The sequence below is a fragment of the Bombina bombina genome, chromosome 1 (assembly GCF_027579735.1).
Source record: "Bombina bombina isolate aBomBom1 chromosome 1, aBomBom1.pri, whole genome shotgun sequence".
In the NCBI taxonomy this organism is placed as follows: domain Eukaryota; kingdom Metazoa; phylum Chordata; class Amphibia; order Anura; family Bombinatoridae; genus Bombina; species Bombina bombina.
In genome coordinates, this window is record NC_069499.1 from 733402733 (window position 1) to 733411837 (window position 9105).

Here is a 9105-nt window from a genome sequence, read left to right on the forward strand (position 1 = left end):
TCCTCTCTTACTCTGCAGCAGCTGCTCTCAATAAACACAGTTACAAAGTAGCAGCTACAAGACAACTGAAGCATTCTCTGTGACTTGTTAAAAGTATATCTCTTGCAAACCAAGCTTACTTCTTACAAGGATTAACCAACTCTCTCCTGCATTACATGTTTATTTAATGTAAGCTTAAAAAAGAATTTTTGTTCTCTCAAGTTCTTTAAATTAGAAGCATATTTTTCTTCTATCATTTTTTCATTATTTTTTCCATACTGTGCCAGTCTAACAGTATTGGAAATATTGTGCTTAGAAGGATTCATGTTGTGATAGTACTAACAGCATTGAACCTCTAACTTAATATTAATTCACCACAGGTTTACTGGTCTATGCTCACCTAAAAAGCTCAAAAACCCTGGTGATACAAAACAATAATTGATCTGCAGTTGCGTTCCACTTACATAGTTGAAATAGACTTTACACCTTCTACCCTGAGTAGTGGCAAGAATAAATCGAGTCAATGGTGCCTACAATTCTAATAGCTCCTGTGTGGCCACACAGGACCTGGTACTCAGATCTTGTCATGATGTTATCTGCTCCTCCATGGCATCTCCTTCAAAAAGACAACCTGCTAACTCAGGGCTCATTCTTTTATCACAATCTAAAAACTCTGAGGCAGACTGCATGGAAATTAAATGCAGGATCCTAGCATGTTAAGGTTTCTCTGACTCTGTGATTGATACTCTTGTCCAGGCTCACAAGCCTATCACCAGGCATATTTACCATATGCTATGGAAAGTTTATTTATCTTGGTGTGCTGATCTGGGTTTCTCTTGGCATAGATGTAAGGTATCCCGTATTCTTCTTTTTCTTCAGGAAGGACTTAAGAAAGGCCTCTCTGCTAGTTCCATTAAGGCTCAGATCTCGGCTCTTTCAGTCTTGTTTCATAGAAAGTTGGCACAGTTGCCGAATGTACAATGTTTTGTTCAGGTTTTGGTCAGAATCAGACCAGTTTTTAAGCTAATTTCTCCACCTTGGAGTCTTAATCATGTTCTTCTAGTTCTATAACAGGCTCCATTTGAGCCTATGCATTCTCTTGATATTAAGTTATTTTCTGTGAAAGTTTTATTTTGTTGGTGGCTTCTTCAGCCCGGAGAGTTTCAGAACTATCTGCTCTTTGGTATGATCCTTCTTACCTGGTTTTCCATCAGGATAATGCCATGTTTGAGAACTAGATTGGGTTCTCTTCCTAAGGTTGTGTCTACTGACAATATCAACCAGGAAATAGTTGTACCATCCTTGTGTCCTAACCCTAATTGTGCTAAAGAAAGATTGTTGCACAACTTGGACATAGTTAGGGCTCTCAAGTTTTACCTCCATGTTACTAAGGCTTTTTGACAGACTTCAAGTTTGCTATTCTCTGGCAAGTGCAAGGGTCAGAAGGCTACTGCTCTTTCTTTATCTTCTTGGTTGAGGAATATCATCAAAATGGCCTACCTAGAGGTGGGCCATCAGCTTGGGTATAGATTCCCATATGTAAAGAATGGATTTGTGGGCTCTCACTACCATTAGAAAGAAAAAAAAAATATTTCTTGCCTGATAAATTCACAAACCCGTCCACTAACCCGCCCCTTGATTTTGTTCGGGGGCAGTTCTAGTTGCATCTTTTCACCCCTCTTCAGCATCTCTATCTCTGCCTTACTCCTAGATGAGGCAAATAACTACTGGGAGGGGAGGGAAGTAGGAGGGATAGTTAAGTGCTTTGGTTGGGGTGTCTTTGCCTCCTCCTGGTGGCCAGCGGATGCAACTGCCATATGTAAAGAATGGATTTTGTGGACTCTCACTACCAAGAAAGAAAATAATTTATCAGGTAAGAATACGTTTAGTTTTTTTGCTATTTTGTATGTGACAGGACAGCAGCAAGCGGACTATTAAAAAACAATAAAACTGCATAATAAAAAGACAATACAATAGCTCTAAATTTCCAATTAACAGAAGATTTTTTTTATGATACATTTTTTCCTATTTCCCTGCCCTTGTATCATGTGACAGCTATCAGAAAATCACAGAAACTGTAAACTTTAGTACATGCTCAGAAGACTGTGCACAATTTGATAATGAAAGTAAATTGGACAGTTTTTAAAATTGCATGTTCTGTCTGAATCAAGAAAGTTTAATTTTGATTTTAGTGTTTCTTCAAACATGATATAAAAATGGTTAAATCATTCCCATTTAAATCTAAAGGGAAAGTAACACGATTAACTTTTTATATCTAGGTTTTCTGCTGCTTACTGGCTGACAGGGACAACACCCACAGGAAAAAAAATGTATTTAGTGCCAGAATATGAATTTTTTATTAATAAGAATAAGAATAATACATTTAAAATTATTTAGTGCATTTTGTAATGCTCTCTTATGAATGGCACAAAAACATTTTTTGAGTATTTAGTCCCTTTAAGACTTGCAGAAATGTTGATGACCCTTTAATCTACATGCCCACTGGCACTTTGAACAACTTCCTTAAGGAATTTATAAGAGCCCAGCTATATTTGTGCTCCTATATGCCAGTCTTTTTATTTCATTCCTGAAATTGGCAGAATCCAGTCTCAATAGTAATTCAATCACTGAATACAGTTCATGTAAAGTTTAAATGTCTGTGGTTCCAGGAGGCTTCAGGTTAAGACTGGATCACAGCTGCTCACACACAAAATCCCCATGGACCGGCATGCTGAGCTGTCCAAATGCTGATCCAATGCAGTGAGCTTTCTTGCTAGAATGCCAGTCATTAACGGAAAACAACTCTCAATGAAGAAAAAATGCTAACAGAAAAGGTTCCTGGAATCCTGGTTATTTTGCAATAGACAATAGAAATGTATACAGTAATGTTTTGATAAGGCTTATTTGCTATAGTATGAAAAGTGTCCCACGCTGATAAATAACACTCATTTGTTTTTGTCGGATAATGATTTCTGAACCTTAACTAGTATTGTCACTCAGGTAGATTACGAGTTATGCTCGCTATAGGGAATTTAAGGAATGCAAAAAAAGTTGCGTTATTTCACCCTCTATAGCGCAGCCATTACAAATTTTAAAACAGTCGGCTTGTGCGTGTGATACGGTGGTTTTAAGCTCCATACCTCACAAAATACAAGCGCTGTTTTGACGTGCTCATGCACGTTTCCCCATAGACATCAATGGGGAGAAGGTGTCAGAAAAAACTCCTGTGATCGCGGAATGAAAAACTTTGTAACGCATCCCCATTGATGTCTATGGGGAAAAAAAAAATACGTTTAAACTTAACACCCTAACATATACCCCAAGTCTAAACACCTCTAATCTGCCGCCCCCAACATCACCGCCACCTACATAATGTTATTAAGCCCTAATCTGCCACTCCCGATATCGCAGCCACCTAAATAAATCTATTAACCCCTAATCTGCCGCTCCCGATATCGCTGCCATTATAATAAAGTTATTAACCTCTATTCCCCTGCACCCCAACATCACCCACACTATAATAAATCTATTAACCCCTCTTCTGCCGCTCCCCGACATTGCCGCAACTAAATAAAGGTATTAACCTCTAAACCTCTGGCCTCCCACTAAATAAACCTATTAACACCTAAACCGCCAGCCCCCCACATCGCAACAACCTAAATTAAACTATATTACCCCTAAACCTAACCCTAACATAACCCTAACACCCCCTAACTTTAACATATTTAAAATACATACTTACCTGTGAAATAAAACCTAAGCGAGCTACAATATAACTTATATATTACAATATACTTACAATATAACTATAATTAGTTATATTGTAGCTAGCTTAGGTTTTATTTGTAATTCACAGGTAAGTTTGTATTTATTTTAACTAGGTAGACTAGTTAGTAAATAGTTATTATCTATTTACTAACTACCTGGTTAAAATAAATACAAACTTACCTGTGAAATAAAACCTAAGCTGCCTTACACTAAAACCTACCATTACAAAAAATAACAAACGAAAGTATCCAAAACAATAAAAATTATTCCTATTCTAATACCCTTTTTAAAAAAAAAACACCCCAAAATAAAAAAAAACGTAATATATAATAAACTACCAAGGGCCCTTAAAAGGGCCTTTTGTAGGGAATTGCCCTAAAGTTAACAGCTCTTTTTCTAAAGAAGAAAATCAAACACCCCCTAACAGTATACAAACCCCCACCCCCCAAACCCGCAAAATAAAAATAAAGTAAAACCGAATCTACCCATTGCCCTGAAAAGGGCATTCAGCTCTTTTGCTGCCCATTAAAAATAAAAAAATGTCTATTCTAAAAAGAAAAACCCACCCCAAAACGAAAAAATTTTTTTTTATCAAAAATAATAACAAGTATTCCTATTCTAATATCCATTTTAAAAAAAAAACACCTCAAAATAAAAAACTTATCTATAATAAACTACCAATAGCCCTTAAAAGGGCCTTTTGTAGGGCATTGCCCTAAGTTAAACAGCTCTTTTACCTGAAAAAAATTACAAAGACCTACTAACATTACAAACCCCCAACCCCCAAACCCACAAAATAAAAAAAAACTATCTAAAAAAAAAATAATCTACCCATTGCCCTGAAAAGGGCCTTTGTTTGGGCATTGCCCTTAAAATGGTATTTAGCTCTTTTTCTTGCCCTGAAAAGGGCATTTAGCTTTTTTACGTAAAGCCCAAACCCTAAACTAAAAAAAAAAACACCCAAAAAAGTTTAAAAAATCTTAACACTAACCCCCGAAGATCCACTTACAGTTGCTGAAGTCCCGCTTGAAGGATCTTCATTCTGGCGGCTCCATCTTCATCCAGGTGGCTCCATCTTCATCCAGGCGGCATCTTCTATCTTCATCCCGGTGGCGTTTTCTATCTATAACCCGGCGGCGTGGAGCAGGTCCATCCTGAAGACATCTGGCGTGAAGCATCCTCTTCATACAGTCGCCGCCATATACTGGATCTTCAATGCAAGGCACGCGATTCAAAATGGTGTCCCTTGCATTCCTATTAGCTGATTTGATTTTGGAAATTCAAATCAGCCAATAGGATGAGAGCTACTGAAATCCTATTGACTGTTCAAATCAGCCAATAGGATGAGAGTTACTGAAATTCTATTGGCTGATTTGAATAGCCAATAGAATTTCAGTAGCTCTCATCCTATTGGTTGATTTGAAGAGCAAATAGGATTTCAGTAGCTCACATTCTATTGGCTGATTTGAATTTCCAAAATCAAATCAGCCAATAGGAATGCAAGGGACGCCATTTTGAATCGCGTACCTTGCATTGAAGATTCAGTATACGACGGCGACCATATGAAGAGGATGCTCTGCGCCGGATGTCTTCTGGATGGACACGCTCTGCGCTGCCGGGATGAAGATAGAAGATGCTGCCTGGATGAAGATGGAGCCGCACAGATGAAAATGGAGCCAACGGGATGAAGATCCTTCAAGCGGGACTTTAGCAACTGTAAGTGGATCTTCGGGGGTTAGTGTTAGGATTTTTAAAACTTTTTTGAGTGGTTTTTTTTTAGGGTTTGGGCTTTTCATAAAAGAGCTAAATGCCCTTTTCAGGGCAATGGGTAGCTTAGGTTTTTATTAGAGTTAGGTTTTTTATTTTGGGGGGTTGGTTGGGTGGTGGGTTTTACTGTTGGGGGGGTCTTTGTGTTTTTTTTACAGGTAAAAGAGCTGTTTAACTTAGGGCAAAGCCCTACAAAAGGCCCTTTTAAGGGCTATTAGTATTTAATTGTAGGCTAGGGTTTTTTTTTATTTTGGTTGGGCTTTTTTATTTTTAAAGGGCTATCAGATTAGGTGTAATTCTTTTTTATTTTTGATAATTCTGTTATTTTTCATTATGTAGTGTTTGTTATTTTTTGTAATTTAGTATTTTTTATCTTTTGTATTAGATAGTTTGTCATTTAATGTGTATTTTAGCTTCTTTAATTGGTAGTTAGTTTAATTTTAGTTTAATAGTTATATTAGTTTAATTGTTAGTTTAAACTTAGTTTTTTATATTTAACAGGTAAGTTTTAATTTAATTTAAGATATGGAAATTGTAATTCTAAAATAAAGTTAGGTGGGCGCTAGGTTTAGGGGTTACTAGTTTAAATTAGTTTATTGTGATGTGGGGTGCTTTTGGTTTAGGGGTTAATAGTTTAAATTAGTATATTTTGTTGTGGGGGGCTTGTGGTTTAGGGGTTAATAGGTTTATTATAGTGGCGGCGGTGTAGGGCTTAATAACTTTAGTATAGTGGGAGCGATGTGGGCAGGTGGCAGATTAGGGGTTAATTATATTTAAATAACTTTATTATAGTGGGGTTAATAAATTTTATTAGTGACAGCGATGTCGAGAGTGGCAGATTAGGGGTCAATGTATTTAATTTAGTGTTTGCGATGCGGGAGGGCCTCGGTTTAGGGGTTAATAGGTAGTTTATGGGTGTTAGTGTACTTTGTAACACTTTAGTGTAACAGTTTTGTAGCATAAAACTCATAACTTCTGCTCTCAGATGGCGGTACGGATCGTGTCGTTATAGGGTGTAACACAAGCTTTTTAGCCTCACCGCAAAACTTGTAATGGCTGCGCTATTGGATTCCCAAGAAAAAACGTCATTTTTATGAGTGCGGGACTGACATTGCGTAAAAGGATAAAAGGCTTGCGGTACAGCTATACCGACAGGACTTGTAATGGCTGCGGTGCTGTTTTAACGCTGAAATTATCATTTTTTTCAGCGTTAAAACCCGAATGCAAAACTTTGTAATCTAGGTGAATGTGTTTTGCCATTGATCACATTCCCAAAATGCTTCTACTGTTAATAGTTATGAAGTTTAATATTATTACCTCACCATTTTGTAATTGAAAAACAAAAATGAATGGCAAACACAATGGTCGATTTTTGTGGTTTAGCGATTAAATAACAGGTTGAGGGGTCTATATGTTGTATATTTGAGGGATTGAGGAGTGTGCATGTTTAATAGTGTGCAGTGATGCTAATAAGGGGCATGTGTGCAGTTAATCTGTTGTGCTCCCAAACCATAGAGATAAGTTGTATGACTCTCTAAGAGATTTGAAAAGGGACATTATCTGTATAGTAGGCATGTGCGTTTATTAGATTATCAATTTTTGATGATTTTTATTAGTGTAAAAGTGTTAATTATTTTGTTTTTAACTTTAGTTGATTGAGCAGAAAGCAGTTGTATCTGTTCAGTAATAATGTCATCCATTATGATTTCACTGTGTAATGGACATGGGCAAAAATTTTTTACATTTAAAGGAATGGTAAACACTATTCTAACATCTTATACTTACCATTAGTTTGTCACTGAATCAATTTCCATTCCTAGTTTCGTTAAAGGGAGTCTATGTAAAATATTAAGAAAATCTATAACTTACCCCTATGTTCGCCACGATCCGCCGCCGGCCCCCCTCGCAGCAATAAATAACTATCTCTGACACGTCCAATGAAAATGCGTGTCTACAGGCTTGTTTGCCCACGTCATCATGGGAGGCAATAGCATTGCTGTTAGATATGTGCAAACTAAATTCCTTAGCCGTATGTTATAAATAACAAGATGTTATTTATACACAATGTGCGTCCGTGATTTTTTTTTTGCGCATGCGTACACCGCCTAATCTAAATTGTCGGGCTACGCCAAAGTAAACATTTAATCATTTCCTGCACATCGATTCATTGTTTACTTGTAGCAGATACAATACATTTGCAGAATTTTCCGTTTTATTGATATCCCACCAATTTTGAACCTATATTTTTATTATCGTTAATTAGTAAAAAATAAATAAAAACAAAATTTTATCGATTATTGACATATATATAATTATGTTAATTTGAAAATAAACGCCATTATATTTGGAACATTGACAATATTATCATATTACTAATAATAAATGTTATAATATCATTAATACAAATTAATAGATTTTCATTGTAAATCACTCTAAGTATTTATTTTTTATAATACACATATCGTGAAATATGTTTTATATATTTTTTGGATAGCATGATAAAAGCATAACTACTTTTTCACAATATATTTCTTAAAAACACATACATAACTTACACAAAAACATTCCATGACACTGCAAAATAAACTACAATAGTATGTATGTATACCTATATATAATCATCTATATATAGGTATAGATATATAGTGTATGTAAATACCATTAGAAATGTAGAAATATGTATTTATGAATAAATAGAAAAGAAAAAGAGGCGCTAAAAAATATAGCATTAGGGGTTAATGATCCAAGGAGAAATGGATATTATATATTATAACATGCGTGATAACAAGTGTCTTCTTAAATGCTCCTAGGGGGGGATGGATATTAATTGTGGTAATAAATATCTTCTAAGCTGTTCCTAATCACAGATAGCATTCAATGATACTAACAGTTAAATATTCAAACAGATTTTTAAATATTTTTGAATATTTAACTGTTAGTATCATTAAATGCTATCTGTGATTAGGAACAGCTTAGAAGATATTTATTACCACATTTAATATCCATCCCCCCCTAGGAGCATTTAAGAAGACACTTGTTATCACGCATGTTATAATATATAATATCCATTTCTCCTTGGATCATTAACCCCTAATGCTATATTTTTTAGCGCCTCTTTTTTGTCTCTTTTTCTTTTCTTTTAATATACACTATCTAGGAAGAAGATAGTCTGAGGAAGAGGCTTAGGGGATATTCACTCTAGCTCTTTTTTATTTAATTTTTTCTTTATGAATAAATAGAACATATTCTTCTACGTGAAGAACATTGAAATGTGAAATATTCATATTTTCTTGTCAGGTTAGTGCACTTGAGAATATGCGATCGGGTTTGCGTGCAAGTAGGGTATTTTTTATTTTGCTCCATTGACTTCTATGGGGGGAATACGTTAACGTGTTCAGATATTCTTAGAGTTTTTTGCGGGCATCGGGTTAGAGCGAGAGCAAAAACCTTTTTACTTTAAACTTGTATTACAAATGCTACCCAACACACGCCAAAGGCTTACTTCTAGCTAAGTTAGTGCGAGAGTGGGAGCGTTAAATACCACTCCACTTTCTAATGTGGCCCTAAAATGGTTGATTGTGAATGTGTCGA